Source organism: Canis lupus, chromosome 10 (assembly GCF_003254725.2).
Source record: "Canis lupus dingo isolate Sandy chromosome 10, ASM325472v2, whole genome shotgun sequence".
Classification (NCBI taxonomy): Eukaryota; Metazoa; Chordata; class Mammalia; order Carnivora; family Canidae; genus Canis; species Canis lupus.
Genome location: NC_064252.1, coordinates 55,639,739 through 55,657,970, shown reverse-complemented (window position 1 = coordinate 55,657,970; position 18,232 = coordinate 55,639,739). Strand labels below are relative to the sequence as shown.

The 18,232-nt window shown below is 38.0% G+C and overlaps 2 pseudogenes; one reads left to right on the top strand and one right to left on the bottom strand.

The window, feature by feature from the left end:
- Window positions 1-1,378: 1,378 nt before the first annotated feature.
- LOC112672174 (60S ribosomal protein L17-like) overlaps window positions 1,379-18,232 on the top strand; it is a 46,932-nt pseudogene continuing 30,078 nt past the window's right edge.
- Window positions 17,083-17,330, bottom strand: LOC118350139 (dynein light chain 1, cytoplasmic-like; annotated as a pseudogene).

The window sequence follows — 18,232 nt, the reverse complement described above, 5'->3', positions numbered from 1 at the left end:
ACAGAGAGAGAAAGGCAGACACACGGGCAGAGGGAGAAGCAGGCTCCCTGCAGGGAGCCTGACATGGGACTCGATCCTGGGACTCCAGGATCACGCCCTGGGCTGAAGGCAGATGCTGAACCACTGAGCCACCCAGGCGTCATATATTTCCTTTCTTATATGCCGAATATCCTACTTCTCAATGACACTACAGTTACCCATTTATTTTATACAAGATTAATACAATAGTTTCAGAATAGCAATTTCTAAACTACCATCAGTAATATTAGTGTAAACAGTTTAAAAATTCTATCTGCCCCAATTCTTTTTGTTATTTAGGTATATGTCACAATAGGTGTACAAATTGCTATGTTTCCAACTTACTTGAGTGCAAAGGATCATGTGTTTTATTTTTATTTTGTCTTTTAGGAATTTTTAAAATGTAATTTTGCCTTAGAAATATTTACATGATTTAAAGTTAAATGTACAGAAAAAAGTATATTCAAAGAAATGTGACTTCTGTCTTCTGTTCATTGTATTTCCTCCCTCTCCCATAAGAAAAGATTTTTAAAAAATAATTTATAGCTTGTTTGAAAATTCATTTTAAATGTAAGCATATATTTTCAAAGCCCCCTTCCTAAGATAGGCAAAAGAATAGTATACACAGCTTTTTCCATCTTGCTGTTTTTCAAGTAGTATAATCTGAATATTAATAATAAAAAGAAATGAGGATAGCCTTTATATTTTTATAGCAACTGTGCTGATACACCAAAGTTTATTCAGTCTTTCCTCTACTGATGGATATTGGAATTATTTCTTGTTTTGTGCTATTACAAATGGTGCTTCATTGAATAAATTTATGCTGTTTGTATTTTTACCAGTTTATCATTGGAAGGTTCCTCGAATGGGAATTACTAGGTCAAAGGGTAAATGCATGTGAGTTTGCTAGATACTGCCAATTTCTTCTGCATAGGCAAATCGTATGTGCCGTTAATGTTTGAGTGTCTATAGAGTCATCAAATGTTTACCTATTTGCCAGTCGTGGGTGACAAATATACCTTAGTATAGTTTTAGCTTGGATTTCTCCAATGAGCAAGATGGAACGTCTTTTCATATTGGTGGGAGGAATGGACCCAATTTCTATGTGATTATCCAGTTATCTTAGCAATCTTTGTTAGAAAATCCCTCTTTTTTCTCCCCCTTCCTGTATGTTCATCTGTTTTATTTTTTAAATTCCACATACGAATAAAATCATATAGTATTTGTCTTTCTCTTGCTGACTTATTTCACTTAGTGTAATACACTCTAGTTTTATCCATGTTATTGCAAATGGCAAGATTTCACTCTTTTTGATGTCTGAGTACTATTCCAAAGATAGGTTAGATCTATCTATCTATCTATCTATCTATCTATCTATCTATCATCTATCTATCTATATATCTATCTTAGTTTGGAATAGTACATATCCATATCTATCTATGTATCTATCTATCTAAGTTTGGAATAGTACATATCCATCAGTCAGTGAACATTTGGGCTCTTTCCATAGTTCAGCTATTGTTGATAATGCTGCTGTAAACATCGGAGTTTGTGTATCCCTTCAAATCAGTATTTTTCTGTCCTTTGGGTAAATATGTAGTAGTGCAATTGCTGCATCATAGGGTTGTTCTTTTCTTTTTCTTTAAAGATTTTATTTATTCATGAGAGACACAGAGGCAGAGACATAGGCAGAGGGAGAAGTAGGCTCACCGCAGGGAGCCTGATGCAGGACTTGATCCCAGGACCCTGGGATCATGACCTGAGCCAAAGGCAGATGCTCAACCACTGAGCCACCCAGATACTGAGTTTTTTTGTTATTAATTGATTTATATAGTTGGCTGCTCCCAGATCCGAGGCATAAATATGTATAATCATTAGATCTTCTTGATGGATAGACCCTTTTATTATGATATAGTGCCCTCCTTCATCTTTTGTTGTAGTTTTTGGTTTAAAAATCTAGTTTGTCTGATGTAAGTGTAGCTACTCTGGCTTTCTTTTCACATCCATTAGCATGATAGATCATCCTCTCCATCCTCTCACTTTCACCTTGGAGGTGTCTTAGGTCTAAAATGAGTCCAGCATATAGCAGGGTCTTGTTTATTTATTTTTAAATCCATCTGATAACCTATATCTTCTGATTGGAGCATTCATTCCATTTACATTCAAGTGATTATTGACAGATATGAATTTAGTGCTGTTATATTACCTGTAAAGTCATTGTTTCTGGAGTGGTCATGAACTCCTTTAGTTTTTGTTTGGGATTTTTTCCCCCCTGGAGGGAGTAGTAGGGAGAGGCAGAGGGAGAGGGAGAGAATCTTAAGCAGGCTCCCCACCCACAGCCAGCACAAGCCTGATGTGGGGCTTGATCTCACAACCCTGAGATCATGACCTAAGCTTAAATCAAGAGTCAGAAGGTTAACCAACTGTGCCACCCAGGCGCCCTTGTCTGGAAAACTCTTTCTATTTTGAATGACAGCTTTGCTGAATAAAGTATTCTTGGCTGCATATTTTTCTCATTTAGCACTTTGAATATATCATGCCACTTTCTTCTGGCCTGCACAGTTTCTGTGGAGACATTGTTGCTAACCTTATTTGTCTTCCCTTAGAAGTTAGGGATTTCTTTTCCTTGTTGCTTTCAGGATCCTTTCCTTATCTCTGTATTTTGCAAATTTTACTAGGCTATGTCTTGGTGTGGCTGGCTTTTATTGATTTTGATGGGAGTTCTCTGTGCCTTCTGGATTTTAATGTCTGTTTCTTTCTCCAGGTTAGGGAAGTTTTCAGGTATAATTTATTCAAATAAGCCTTTTGCCCCTTCCCCCTAAGGTATGAATGTTATTATGTTTTATGAAGTTTCTGAGTTCCCTGAGCCTACATTCGTGATCCAATATTTTCTTTCCATCTTCTTTTCAGTTAAAATTATTTCCCATAATTTTATCTTCTGTATCGCTTATTCCTCTGTTTCTTCCATCCTGTGGTCATTATATTCAGTCAGTTTTGCATCACAGTTACAACATTTTTATTTTGGCCTGACTAGTTTTTAGGTCTTCTATCTTTATGGTAGAATTTAGTTTCTTCTATGCTTTTCTCAAGCTCAGCTAGTATCCTTATGATTGTTTTAAATTCTGATTCAGGCAGGGATCCCTAAGTGGCTCAGAGGTTTAGCGCCTGCCTTTGGCCTAGGGCGTGATCCTGGAGTCCCGGGATCGAGACCCAGATCGGGCTCCCTGTATGGAGCCTGCTTCTCTCTCTGCCTATGTCTCTGCCTCTCTCTCTCTGTGTGTCTCGAATGAATAAAAATCTTTAAAAAAAAATAAATTCTGGTTCAGGCATATTATATCTATCTTGTTTAGCTCTCTGCCTGTGATCTCTTCTTGTTCTTTCTTTCGGGATGAATTCCTCCATCTGGCATTTTGTCTAGATATCTGTCTTTTGTAGGTTAGGAAAGACTTTGCCTGGTATTATTTCCAGTAGAGCTAAAGCTTTGCAGCACTCTATGATCAGTAGACCTGGTGGGTACAGGGGATTTGTGCTGGTCTTCTGTGCATTAATAAAAAAGACACCTGCATAGTGGAGGGGGGTAGGGGCTTGGTGTTAGCAGCTCAAGCCTCCACTGTGGGCACTTTGCCACTCACTGAAGTCCAACTGCACTGATGAGAGGAGTGAAAAATGGAGAGGGGAGTTCATGCTGGCTGCTGTTCAGGAAGCCCTCACAGAAGAGCAAACGATCTCCTTTCTTTGTCCCAGGCTTCTTCAGATCCTTGCCTTCACCCTGTCTGTGTCAGCTGTCTGCCCACCAGTAGTGCAGTGCTCCTGGGTTTTATCTCAGGCGTGTGGCTAGGTCTCAAAACTCCAAATTTTAAGGACCTGGCATGGCATGGACCTGCACTGATCCTCTTGGGGAGGGTCTTGCTGCACTATGGATGGTACCAATTTCTGCCAGAAAAGTAACTAGGGGTTTATAGCAAAGCACAGCACAGCAAAAAGCCAGCATCCAGGGTAGTTGCTTTCAGCAGGTGTCTTTGCTCATATGCTAGTGAACGGGGCAGCTCAGTGTCACTTGCCAGCTCTTGTTCCCTGAGAGTGCCTGCCTCTCCCAAATGCACTCCAAGAAGGGAGGGCAACTCTCTCTCTCAGTGGTTGTCCTAGAGATTACAATGAACACCATAATCTATTACAAGCTAGCTCAGATTAATACCAATTTAATCTCAATACTATACTAAAACCTTACTGTCCTATGTAGCTCCACTCCTTCCCCCTTTGGGCTATTATTGTCATACAAATTCAGTCTTATACACTGTGTGCTTCTCATTGTAGATATGTAATTAATGTTGATCCAGTTGTTTTAAAATCAAATGAAAGAAAATATAATTAAAAAATGCATCAGTGCTGTCTTTTATATTTACCTATGTACCTTTCCCAGTGCTCTTATTTCTTTGTGTGGATTCATTTCAGGCTGAAGGATTCCCTGTAGTGTTTCTTGAAGGAAAAATCTCCTACCACAGTTTCTCTTAGTTTGTGCTTACTTGGAATGCCTTAATTTCTCCTTCAAAAACAGATAATTTTGCTAGAGTTAGAATTCTTGGTTTACAGTTATCTATCTCCAGCAATTTGAATAAGTCATTCCCCTGCCTTATGGTTCCATGGTTTCTGATGAGAAATCAGCTCTTAATACTATTGAGGATCCCTTGTATATGATGAATGTCTTCTCTTCTGTTTTCAAGATTTTCTCTTTGTTTTCATCCTTGAATAGCTTGATTATGATGTGTCCAGGTATGAATCTTTTTGAATTTATCTTACTTGAAGTTTATTGAGCTTCCTGGATGTGTAGATTAATGTTTTTTATTAAATTGGGGAGGTTTTGGCCATTATTTCTTGAAATATCCTTCTGCCCCCTTTTCTCTTTCCTCTTTTCCTAGGGGTCCTATTATGCATTATAGGCTGAGTCGTGTCCTCCTGAAATTCACATGTTGAAGTTCTAACTCCTAATACCTGAGAATCTGCCTTTATTTGGAGTAGGATTTTTACAGATATAGTAAGTTAAAGCAGTAGGGTAAGCCTTAATTCAATATGACTGGAGTCCTTATAAAAAGGGGCCATAAGGACATAGAGACAGACATGCACTGAGAGATGACAATGTGAAGAGACATAGAGGGAACACAGCCATCTACAATACCAAGGAGAGAGATCTTGATTGGAGCCTTCTCTCACTTCCCTCAAACAAACCCTACTTATAACTTGATCCCAGATTTCTAGCCTCCTGACCTGCAAGACAATAAATTCTGTTGTCTGAGCCACTCAATTTGTGGTACTTCGTTACAGCAGCAGACTAATATAACATGTATTTGATGTGCTTAATGGTGCCCCACCTGTCTGAGGCTCTGTTCATTTTTCTTCATTTTTTCTTTCTGTTTCTCAGGCCAATCTCGATTCAATTCTTTTCTTTCTCTTTTTCTTTTTTTTTTTTTAATTCATGTTTTTTCTGCCTGTTCAAATCTGCTGTTGAACCCTTCCAGTGAGTTTTTCGTTTCATTGTTATTTTTCTCAATTCAGAATTTCTATTTGGCTCTTTTTTAGATTACTTTCTCTTTAAAATATTCCTTATTTGGTGAGACAGTGTTTATTATACTTTAGTTTTTTAGCCATGGTTTTCTTTAGTTCTTTGACCACATTTAGAATGATTATTTAAAAGTTTTAGGGGTGCCTGGGTGGCTCAGTCAGCTGAGTGTGTGGCTCTTGGCTTCAGCTCAAGTTATGATCTCAGTGTTGGGAGATTGAGCCCTGCATCAGGCTTAGCATGTAGTCTGTTTGGGATTCTCTCCCTCTCCCTTTTCTTTTGCTCGTCTTCCCCACTTGCATGCTCTCTCTCTAAAATAAATAAACAATAAAATCTTTAAAAAATTTTATTTAGTAAGTCCAACATCTGGCTTTTTTTTTTTAAGATTTTATTTATTCATTCATGAGAGAGACACAGAGAGAGAGAGAGAGATTGGCAGAGACACTGGCAGAGGGAGAAGCAGGCTTCATGCAGGGAGACCGACGCGGGACTCAATCCCAGGTCTCCAGGATCACACCCTGGGCTGAAGGCAGCCCTAACCCACTGAACCACCCGGACTGCCCAACATCTGGCTTTTTAAGGGACAGTTTCTATTCATTGTTTTCTTTTCCTTTTTTTCCCCCTATGTTAGACCACCCCATCCTACAAGATTTTGCTTAATGTCCACAGTTTTGAAAAAGTTGATTCTATTTTTGTCAGTTTTCTCCTTGCCTTTATGAAGGAGAGAATCCATACTCCCAAGAATATAACTGATTCCTAATTAAAGAATTGGCAACATATGCCTGAATGGTGTCATAATAGCTATGGATTAGTGACTTTCGTGAGCCTCTGACTTTTCTCCTTTTTAAATGGTAATTATCCCCTTGTAACTATTGTATATTGGGTTTATGAGGGTCAGATAACTTGTCTCTGTAGTTCACAAGACTTCAGACCAAGAGGAATTCTAATTGAAGTTGTTCTTCAATCCTTTGTCATCATCTTCACTTCAGACTCCAGGAACTGAATTTGAGGAACTCTTTGAGAAACCTTATCTATAGCCTGATTTATATGGTGATATACTTACCTTCAAGCCTGAGCCTGTTGTCATAATAGACAAGTCTTTGGGCTTTCGAAGAGGGAGAGTGTGATTTGCATGTGGGAAGAATAGAAATAATTTTTGGTCACAGAATGAACTCTAAATTCTTAGACATTACGCCTATCAAGAAGAGGAGTTTGAATATGGATTGGCCTTAGTGACTTGCTTCTAACCAGCAGAATGTGTTAGAAGTGATAACAAGAGGCTAGGTCATAAGACATTATAGCTTTTGTCCCATGCTCTCTCTTCCTCTCTCCTCTCAACCTTGGAACCTTGCCCTATATTGTGAGGAAGACAAATCCACACACAGAGGGCCATATGTAGTTGTTCAGCAAAAATTTCAGCCAACAGCCAGTATCAATCACTAGCCATATAAGTTAATAAGTCCTCAGATGATCCCAACCTTCAACTTTTGAGCTACCCCAGCAGATACAAATGGATTTGAGGAACCCCCCCAATTTACCCATTTTGCAGATTTGTGAGCAAAATACATGCTGTCATTGTCTCAATCCACTAAACGAGTAATTTTTAAAGCAACAGTACTTAACACCAAGTACCCATCACCCAGCTCAATCCAGAATGAAGATTGTTTCATTATAGCCCCAACCCATTTTCCCAACTAGTTAGAAGGAAATTCCAGACTTCATTTCATTTCTTTCATCTTTGTATACAGATATAAACAAGTGCTCTTTTTAAACAGCATAAGCACATATCCCATCTAACAATTCCTTAATATTGTCCAAAATCCAGTGTTCAGCTTTCCCTCATCTTAGTTTTTTTAACAACTTATTTTTTTGTATCAAGATCCAATTAAATTCCATACATTGCAGTCAGTTAATATATCTTTTAGTCTCTTTAAAAAAATCTATAGGTCTTCCTTTTTAAAGGGCCTACTTGGTGCAAGGCTTTAGGAAGTTGATAAAGGAAGATAGATAGCATTAAATTACTTAGCAGGAAAGAGATATGCACATGCAAAGATGATGAAAGCTCATGTGATAGGAGTTAGAATGAAGTATTGGGAGATTAGAGAAAAGGAAGAGAATACTTCTATCATCTTCATGCCATAGTGGCTGTGGTGTTCAGAGAGGCCAATACAGGGCAGAAAACAGACAAAAATAAAGGAAACCTCCAAGGTGTTTCAAAAGAATTCACAGATGTCATATCTGTGAGCTAAAGGAGTAATATATCTGTTTTTTTTCATGATTTCCCTTAGACCAACTTCTCTTGAGATTATTATTGATCCTTGCAGCCAATTTGAGCTTTCATTCTCAGTCTTTAGCTCTTCATCTGCAGAAGCTCCTAAAATAATTTGCATCGCAAACTCTCCAAATTACTGAGAAGTCCTTTAAAATTGAGGTTTTACTTTAGGAGAAATGGATGTGAGAATAGTTTTACTATAACAAGAGTAACCATAAATATTTTCAGTGTGATTCAGACAGAGGGAAATCTCAGCAGAAGGAATTTTTGCTCATTCAACTTTGGTAGTATGGTTTCTTGGGCAATGCAAGATCAGAATTAAACTCTTGTTTTTGTTTGAAAAAAATGCAAATAATGCTGATCTTTACAATCTTTTGACTATTGCTTCAGAATATTTATAAATCTAAACAAGATGCTTCTATCATATATGAAAAGCCCATAGCAAATAATCATTCTCAATGGAGAAAAACTGAGAGTTAAAATCAGGAACATGACAGGGATGTCACCTCTCACCACTCTTTTTTAACATCGTACTAGAAGTCCTAGCCTCAGCAGTCAGACAACAAAAAGAAATAAAAGGCATCTGAATCAGCAAAGAAGTCACTCTCACTCTTTGCAGATGACATGATACTTTGTGTGGAAAACCCAAAAGACTCCTCCCCAAAATTGCTAAAACTCATACAGGAATTTATCAAAGTGGCAGGATATAAAATCAATGCACGGAAATCAGTTGCATCTCTTTACATTAACAATGAGACAGAAGAAAGAGAAATTAAGGAGTCAATCCCATTTAAAATTGCACCCAAAAACCGTAAGATACTTAGGAAAAAACCTAACCAAAGAGGCAAAGGATCTGTACTCAGAAAACTATCGAACACTCATGGAAGAAATTGAGGAAGATACAAAGAAATGGAAAAACGTTCCATGCTCATGAACTGGAAGAACAAATACTGTTAAAATGTCTATGCTACCTAGAGCAATCTATACATTTAATGGAATTCCTATAAAAATACCATCAACTTTTTTCATAGACCTGGAACAAACTATCTTAAAATTTGTATGGAACTAGAAAAGACCCTAAATAGCCAAAGCAGTGTTGAAAAAGAAAACCAAAGCTGGTGGCATCACAATTCTGGACTTCAAGCTATATTACAAAGCTGTAATCATCAAGGCAGTATGGTACTGACACAAAAACAGACACACAGATCAATGAAACAGAATAGAGAACCCAGAAATGGACCCTCAACTCTATGGCCAACTAATCTTCAACAAAGCAGGAAAGACTATCTAATGGAAAAAAGTCTCTTCAACAAATGGTAGAAAAATTGAACAGCAACATGCAGAACAATGAAACTGGACCATGCCCTCACACCATACACAAAAATAGACTCAAAATGGATGAAAGACCTAAATGTGGGACAGGAATCCATCAAAAATCCTAGAGAACACAGGCAGCAATCTCTGTGCCATTGGCTACAGCAACGTCTGGCTAGACACATCTCTAAAGGCAAGGGAAACAAAGGCAAAAGTGAATATTGGGTGTTCATCAAGATAATAGGCTTTTGGGGATGCCTGGGTGGCTCAGCGGTTGAGCCTCTGCCTTTGGCTCAGGGTGTGATCCTGGGGTCCCGGGATCGAGTCCCACATTGTGCTCCCTGTGGGGAGCCTACTTCTCCCTCTGCCTATGTCTCTGCCTCTCTCGCTCTCTCTGTGTCTCTCATGAATAAATAAATAAAATCTTAAAAAAAAAAAAAAGCTTTTGCACAGCAAAGGAAACAGTTGAAAACCAAAGGATACTGACTTTTGTGTCGATTGTGAGATGCAAAACCTTGAATGGGAGATGATATTTGCTAATGTCTTATCAGATAAAGGGCTAGTATCCAAAATCTATATATAAAAAAAAAACTTATCAAACTTAATACCCAAAGAACAAATAATCCAATCAGGAAATGGGCAGAAGACATGAATAGACATTTCTCCAAATTGTACAAATGGCTAACAGACACATGAAAAAATGCTCAACATCACTTGGCATCAGGGAAATACAAGTCAAAACCACAATGAAATATCACATCACACCAGTCAGAAAGGCTAAAATTTAACAAGTCAGGAAACAAATGTTGGTGAGAATGTAGAAAAAGGGGAACTGTCTTACACTTGGTGAGAATGCAAGTTGGTGCAGCCACTCTGGGAAACAGTATGGAGGTTTCAAAAAGTTGAAAATAGAGCTACCCTACAACCCTGCAAGTGCACTACTAGGTATTTACCTACTAGGTATTTACCCCAAAGAAATAAACATAGTGGTCTGAAGGGGCACCTGCACCCCAGTGTTTATAGCAGCAATGTCCACAATAGCCACACTATGGAAAGAGCCCAGATGTTTATTGAAATCTTGCCATTTGCAATGATGTGGATGAAACTAGAGGGTATTATGCTAAGTGAGGTAAGTCAGAGAAAAACAAATACCATATGACCTCATAGGTAGAATTTAAGAAACAAAACAAAAACATAGGGAAGGGAAGGAAAAATGAAGGAAGACAAAATCAAAGAGGGAGGCAAACCATAGAGACACTGAACTCTGGGAAACAGGTTTAGTCCAGGGGAAGTGGGTGAGTGGATGGGGCAACTGGGTGATGGACATTAAGGAGGGCACATGGTATAATGAACACTCAGTATTATATAAGACTGATGAATCACTGACCTCTACCTTTGAAACTAATAATACATTATATGTTATTTAATTGAATTTAAATTAAAAACAGTAAAAAATCAATCAACCAAACTTTAAAAAAATAAACAAGATGCTTTTAACTGGTTCAGGGGGCAGTTTATTTATTTTGTCCTATTTTAATCCTCTAAAGATCCACTGCAAGAAATAAGGAATATTTATGACCTGTGACTAATACCCAGTAATCATGATGGACAATGACTTTTGTCATTTAAGAGCTACTTGAGGAAAGAAAAAGACCTTCAGTGATCAGTAGGGCATTTAAAAAATCTAATAAACTGCTATTACTACTTCAGTAATAAAAACGTAATGGCTTGTTAGACATAAAAATTGCATGAAATTTATTTAAAGACAATTTTGGGGTCAGAATGAGAGATTTACACATGTAATTATCCTGTTGATCAAGGTGAAAATGAATAACTTGCTTTTAGTAAAAAAGGTAAGAGGGCATGCTTATTTTATTCTTTTTGTATGATATGAGCCTTAGAAAGATCTAGATATTAGTGGTGGCTGCAATTTCAGAGCAATTATTATATGGTGGAAGTTTTTATTTTAATATTTTTCAAATGGGGGGCTTTGGAGGGGTTTGGAAGGGAAAAGGTGGGTGCAGAACTCTAGAGAGTGCTGGGAATCAAATTACCATTTCTTGTGGAACCTAGATACTATATAGTATATCCAGGGGTGATTTGAAGAGTCAGAACTTCTGTCCAGGATCTTTTGTGTCCAAACATGAATAGCTATAGGATCTGGGGCAGCCCACACACTTGCTGACTGGTGCCTTAATTTTATCTAAAGGGCTGAATTTGGCTGACCCATTAATTTGTTCTGTCCTCTTTTCTAATGTCATATATGCCATCTAAAAAAATTGAAATTATTTAGTTGCTGTTTTCTTCTTTATATATTATTCAATATAACTTTTATGTTATGTATTGATGCATAACAAATTACCACATATTTAGGGCCTAGAAACAATATGTATTTATTAACTCACAATTTCTGTGGGTGTGGAATCTGGGCATGGATTAATTAGATCTTTTGCTTTATGGTCTCTAATGAGTTTGCCAGCAAGGTGTCAGCCAAGGCTAGGATCTCATCTGATAGCTTGATTGGAAAATCTGCTTCCAAAGTCATGCAGTTGTTGGCAAGGTTTAGTTCCTGCAGTCTGTTGGACTGAGAGCCTCAGTTTCTAATTGGCTGTTAGCTATTGACCAGAGACCACACTCAGTTCCTGGCCACATGGGTCTCCCTAATGTGGCTCTTTGGTTAATCAAAGTGTGCAAGGTAAGAAGGCAATCGAGTCTGTTAGCAAGAAAAATGTAACTTCTGAAACTTAATCATGGGAGTAACAACTTTTGTCATCTCTTATTGTTTAGAAGCAAGTCACAGGTCATGTTCACACTAAATGGGAGGGGATTACACAAGTGTGATTACCAGGGGGTAATTGGGGCTTTTTTAGAGTCTGTCTGCCACAATATGATTTTGTTAAAAGATATGCTTTTTTAGAAAATGTAAACAGTATGGGTAAGTTTCTTAAAAAACTCTGTAATCCCATATCCAGAGATAAAAGCCACTAATATTTCAATACATAGCCTTTCAGTCATTTTTCTATTTCATATATTATTAAAGTTAATGAGAATGTGGTCATAACTTGATGCACTCTTGTATAGTCTTATTTCCTTAAGCATTCTTGCAAGCTAGTGAATAATCTTCTATACCATTTTAAATAGCTGTGTAAATTTATGCTATGATTAGACCATGGTTTATTTAACCAAGAGGTTGGCAAATTTTTTATGCAAAGAACAAGACAGTAAATATTTTAGCCTTTGGGGTCCATAAAGTCTGTTGCATTTACCCAACTGTTGTTATAGTGCAAACAAACATGTTAGTAAGTGTGATTGTGACTGTGTTCCAGTAAAACTTTATTTATGGACATTGAAACTTAAATTTTCCTGGGGGTTATTCTGTATGTTGGTAAATTGAACACCAATAAGAAATAAATTAAAAAAAAAAAGAAACTTAAATTTCCTATGCTTCTTATGTGTTCTGAAATATTTTCTTTTGATTTATTTCAATCATTAAAAATGTTGAATCTATTTTTAGCTCATGGGTTAGACTTGGTCTGTGGGTCAGTTTGGTTTATCTTATTATTTCTTTGTAGATATTCAGATAGTTCTGTGTTGTTAGTATTATAATTAATAATTAACATCATGATAGCTAAATCTATGTGCCTATTTGTGCTTACTTACTGAGGACAAATTCTTTTTTTTTCTTCTTTTTAAAAAAGATTTATTTATTTATGTTGGACATAGAGAGAGAGAGAGGGAGGCAGAGACACAGGAGGAGGGAGAAGCAGGCTCCATGCCGGGAGCCCAACGTGGGACTCGATCCCGGGACTCCAGGATCGCGCCCTGGACCAAAGGCAGGCGCTAAACCACTGAGCCACCCAGGGATCCCGACAAATTCTTAAAAGTAGAATTATTGGGCTGAAGGTTGTGTGTGTAAAACTTCGTACACATTAGTAAATTACCTTCCATAAAAACGGAGTTAATTTTATATCCTTACCAAAATATATGGTTATGCTTATTTTTCTGTGTGCTCTCCAACACTGAGTATTATCTTATTAGGTATTTCTATGATATGATAGGTTAAAAACTGCTGAAGATTTTCCTTTTCAAAAACAGTTCATATTCTATTTTAAATTAACATTTAAAAATGTATTTAAATCTGTGATTTCTTTCTTTCTAAGGTGTCTTAAGATAACTTGGCCAGCTGAAATGACATGCAAATATAGTCAGGCTGAGAGCCACTTGACCATTAAGAATCAATAACATTGTGCTAATGCCTATTACAGGAGATTACTGATTAAAAGATTGGTAAAGCCCCTGCCTATTTGAGCCACTGTCATTAAATAGCCATTGGCAGAAAAAATAAATTGTCAATATAGACACTTTATAGTATTTAAGACAAGGAGTTGATTATACCCAAGAAGGAAATATGCTAATAGCTTTGGGCCATTTTGAGAAATGGACAAAATGAAAAATTAACCATTTTAATTTATGTCTTTATCTATAGTATAGTCATCTTGTATTTTTCAGGGTTTGGTTCTGTTTTCTTTCTAAGACTCAGATATGATCATGTCACCTCTATTTTTTTTAAGATGATTTATTTATTGATTTGAGAAAGAGCATGAGCAGAGGGAGGGGCAGAGAGAGGAGAGTAAGAAGCAGACTTCCCACTAGGTGGGGAGCTGAGCATAGGGATCAATCCCAGGAACCTGAGATCATGACCTGAGCCAGTCAGATGCTTAACCAACTGAACTACGTAGGTACCCATGTCACTCCTATTTTAAAAATCTTTCCTGGTTCCTTGCTTACCTTCTGAAATCAGACTTCTTAGCATGTTGTTCAAGATTCAGTGAGGTGTCTTTAACTTCATACAATTCTGATTTCCCATAGGAAATAATGATAAAATGATAATAACAAGTAGTGTTTATTGTCTTAAACTGCCAGATCTTGGGGTAAGTGCTTTGGGGTAGGTATTATTATTCTTACTCTTTTAAAGATGGGAAAATAGATTTAGAGAATTTAAATATCTTGCCCAAGATCAAACAGTAAACATTTCCTACCCTCCTGTACTCGATGCCCTAAAAAATGATTTATGTTTTGCTAGTGTAAGGTCTTCAGTTGACTGCTTTATTTAGGAGAGTCTGGCAGGGTCTCAGAGAAAAGACATTTTCTCCAGTCTACCTTGGAGAAGCTTTAAGAGTTTCAATTGCTCCAGCACTGTGTTTATTTCAAACAGCAGTAATGTAGATGAACTTTGGAGTGACATGTTAATTCCCCTTTTCTGGACACCTGGAGCATATTAGAATAACCAAGAAGGGAAATACAGCTCCCTATAGAGTATTCCATTGGATAATAAAATTCTTGAGCACCTAGCTTTGAATTGATGATCTATGGCAGTGTGTATATTTTATTTTTATACTCTATGGGAAAATATAGCAATAATAATTCAGGGCAAAAGGGACAGTAATAGATTGTCAACTCAACTATTATTACCTTTAATGAAATGAAAGTCTCATTGGAAAATGATGGGAAATTAATGACTTAAGCAATAAGCCAAAATCACTACACCTTGTACAAAAGAAATGGCAGGAACATCTCCCTTCTCAATAACTTTTCTCCCTCTGGCTTAGAGGAAATTATTTGGAAGCTGAGAAAATACCTGAGTTTATTAAGGAGGATAATGTGGCTGTTCTTTCCAAGTGCTAGGAATCCTGAGTCCTTACTGTTGGGTATGAAGTAACTATGAGCTCTGTTGAAGTTACCAGTGCAGTATAGTGTATGAGGTTGCCAGTGGCAGTACTTCATCTAAAAACCATCCTAAGCTCACCCACTTGAGAGTCCTCATTATGAGGTCCTAGATTAAATAGTTTGTACAACATTGCTTGGTCCCTGATTCCCCTTCCCACCAGGTAGAGGACATTCCCTTAAAAAGAATCACCCATGAGGCCATACTACTTTATTCATTTTCTCATACTGGATTCTACCCAGAATGTCTATCAATAAGCTCATCTGCAAACAGTGTCTAAAAGTCCACCTACCACTTAGTTCAGGAAAACCTGGCAAAGGAATTATGATAGTGGTTATTTTTTTTTCACCAACCAAACTCTGCTAAAGTATATGATTCTTTTATTGTTCTTTGTCACTAAACATATGGAACCCAAAAATGTGTTTCAAATTTTGCCTAACCTCTCTCTTTTCTTTCCATTTATTGAGAGAAAAGTATACTAGTCAGGTTGGTGACTTTCTTGGCTCCCTCTATTAGCTAAAGCTACTGGCACCCTATAAAAAGAAAGACACATGAGTAGCAGGTTTTCCCAGGTGTTCTTTTTCCCACTGGCCTATTAGGACCTTGGATCTCATTTGGTTCTGTTTGCTTATACTTGAGTACTTGGTCTCCACCTCTAGCCTCTTTGGATGATGAGTCCACTGAATGATTTCTCTCCATTGATATGGGTAAGTGAGAGGTGAATAAAGATGGAAAGCAACAAAAAAGACAGTCCTGGGAGTTGATAGATTGCCTTTTTGGGATGTTCTATCCAAGGTTCTATTGTACTTGGTTGGCCCTGTCAGGAAGAGATCAGGGAAAGAGTTTCTTCAATCTTTAGTGTATCACATATGTCGGTGCTTGAGAACCAATTTCCTACCCCACCCACTCCTCATGGAGTCAAAAGTTATCTCCATCCTACAAAAACACCACAGAAAAAGATAGAATTTTCACCTCCCATCTGTAGTTTTAGTAAAAGTAACCATCTGTAGGCCTACACAGCTGATTAAGGCCATCTAGGTTATTCCCTTAAAAATTTCAATTTAAATATTTTGCTGGTACAACCTTAACCATGTACTAGTATTTTCTGATGCCAATAATTTTTAAAATTTATTCATTTGAGAGAGAGAGAGAGAGAGAGAGAGAGCATGAGAATGCTCCTGAGAGCATGAGCAGAGGTGGGGGAGGGGGGGTTCTGAGGGAGAGGGAGAAGCAGACTCCCTGCTGAGTGGAGCTCAATGCAGGCTGGATCCCAGGATTCTAGGATCATGGCCTTAGCTGAAGGCAGCTGCTTAACTGACTGAGTTACCCAGGTGCTCCAATGCCAGTAGGTTTGGCTATTTTATACCCTTCTCCCTTCCCCTGTCCCCCCCCCCCCCATTAGTATAAAATACACTATACTTTTGTAAACAAAACATTTTGCTCTTATAAAACCACTTTAAGGTATTTTAAAATATATGTATGTTGAAAGTACTTGAATGTTTTTTCCCCAGAGAATTTCTTTGTAAAAGTGGGTGTATGTTACATGTGTGTGCATCTGCTATGCAGGTAAGTAAGGTGCCAGGGTTTGCAAAGACCTAGGTTAGGGAAAGCAATCTCATGCATGCTGTCTTTTGTCACCCATTTGGTCACATAAGAATGGTTCTCGAACTACTTAGACTACTTCCTTTCTTTCTTTTTTACTTCAACAGATTTATTTTGCTGTTATTGTTTTAAAGATTTTATGTATTTATTTGAGAGAGAGAGAGAGAGAGAGAGAGAGCACAAGCAGGGAGGAGGGGTAGAAGGAGAAGCAAACTCCCTGCTGAGCAGGGAGCCCACCATGGGACTTGATCCCAGGACCCAAGGATCATGACCTGAGCCGAAGGCAGATGCTTAACCCACTGAACCACCCAGATGCCTCAGATTTATTTTTTTTTTAAAGAATGGAATTTAAGGAGAAAAAAACCCATGGGGCAGAGGATGGAATAGAAAATCAATACAAATGTAAGCTGTTTTGCTAATTGCATAACCATAACAAATTCATACAGAGAATGCCCTGCACAAAACAACTCAGTAAAGGCTCAGAGATGGAGGTGTTTCCTGAGGCAAGGCTGAAGATTTCAGTCTCTGGTATTTGGAATTTGGACTGCAGTGCTTGTATTCAGATGGATCATTGGGTGTATGACATGGTTCATGCTTTTAACTAGAATTGAGTAAAAGAATGGACACTTGGGCCAGGTAGAAGTAGATGAAGTGTTTGGCTTCATGTGTCACATCACCACCAAAGTTCCTTCCCATGATGCGGAACCAGGTGGGGTTGTACTTCTTGTCGAACTCCTTCTTCATATGGGCCGCAGTGTCCCTCCCTGTTGTATTTCTCCAACACCAAGTCCTGTTGCATCTTCTTTGACATAATTGGTTTTGATCACAGCCTTTTGGTTGCACATGGTTACTAAGGAGCAGGGGGTGGACTGCTGGTAAATGTATCCTGGAGGAGGGGCTGGCGATGCTCAGATCCAGCAGAAGCTGCCATAGCTACTGAAGCACATCAGTACTTGTGGCACATTTGGACTTAAAATCCTTTTTTTTTTTTTTTTTTTTTTTACCAAGAGATAAGGATCCCACTCAACCTATGCCAGCTTTAGTACCTTTTTCATGCTTATTGAATATTCTTTTGTCTCTGCTTAAAGAATGTGGGTCATATACCTCCTGGCCAACTCCACTGTCCTATTGTGACTGAACTAACCTGAGTTTGCTCCTTGGTGAGTTACAGATAGAGATTACAGAGGAAACTTCATTTGCAACAAATAAGAAGATCCTGAGGAATAACTTCCAAAGCTGTGGCTCCCTGAATGAGGGTGAGTGGGTTTCTTTTATTTAGGGTTAGGAGGAATATTCAGAGAGGGGAGCTTTGTCATTGCATGTAGAGGTTGTGTATCCACACTTAGGAAATCTGCCTATATATGTATAGTGTGTTATGCTAATGAGGGTTGTACTCCTCCTTGGTCAGAAACTTTAACATTCTAATTGAAGCAGAGGTAACTCTCAGGCAAGAGGAAGGGGCTATGGGTAGTCTTCAAGAATGGTACAAACCAGTTGAGGTCTTGGACCTCTTACTGGTTAGGAATGCAGGGCCCTTGCTTACTTTGGAAACAGCACTGGGAGTTTCTACCACTAATTTGTTGTCTCTGATATGGTTAGGCTCTTTCCTGGCCTGGTAGCGTCTGTTAATCTTTTACATTCCCTTTGCTCCCTTAAAATCCTTAACTACTGAGGCTTTTGTAAGTCTGACACCTCCTAGCAGATTCTATAAGAAGTGTGTTTGGGCAAGTGGAGCTGTTAGGGTGTA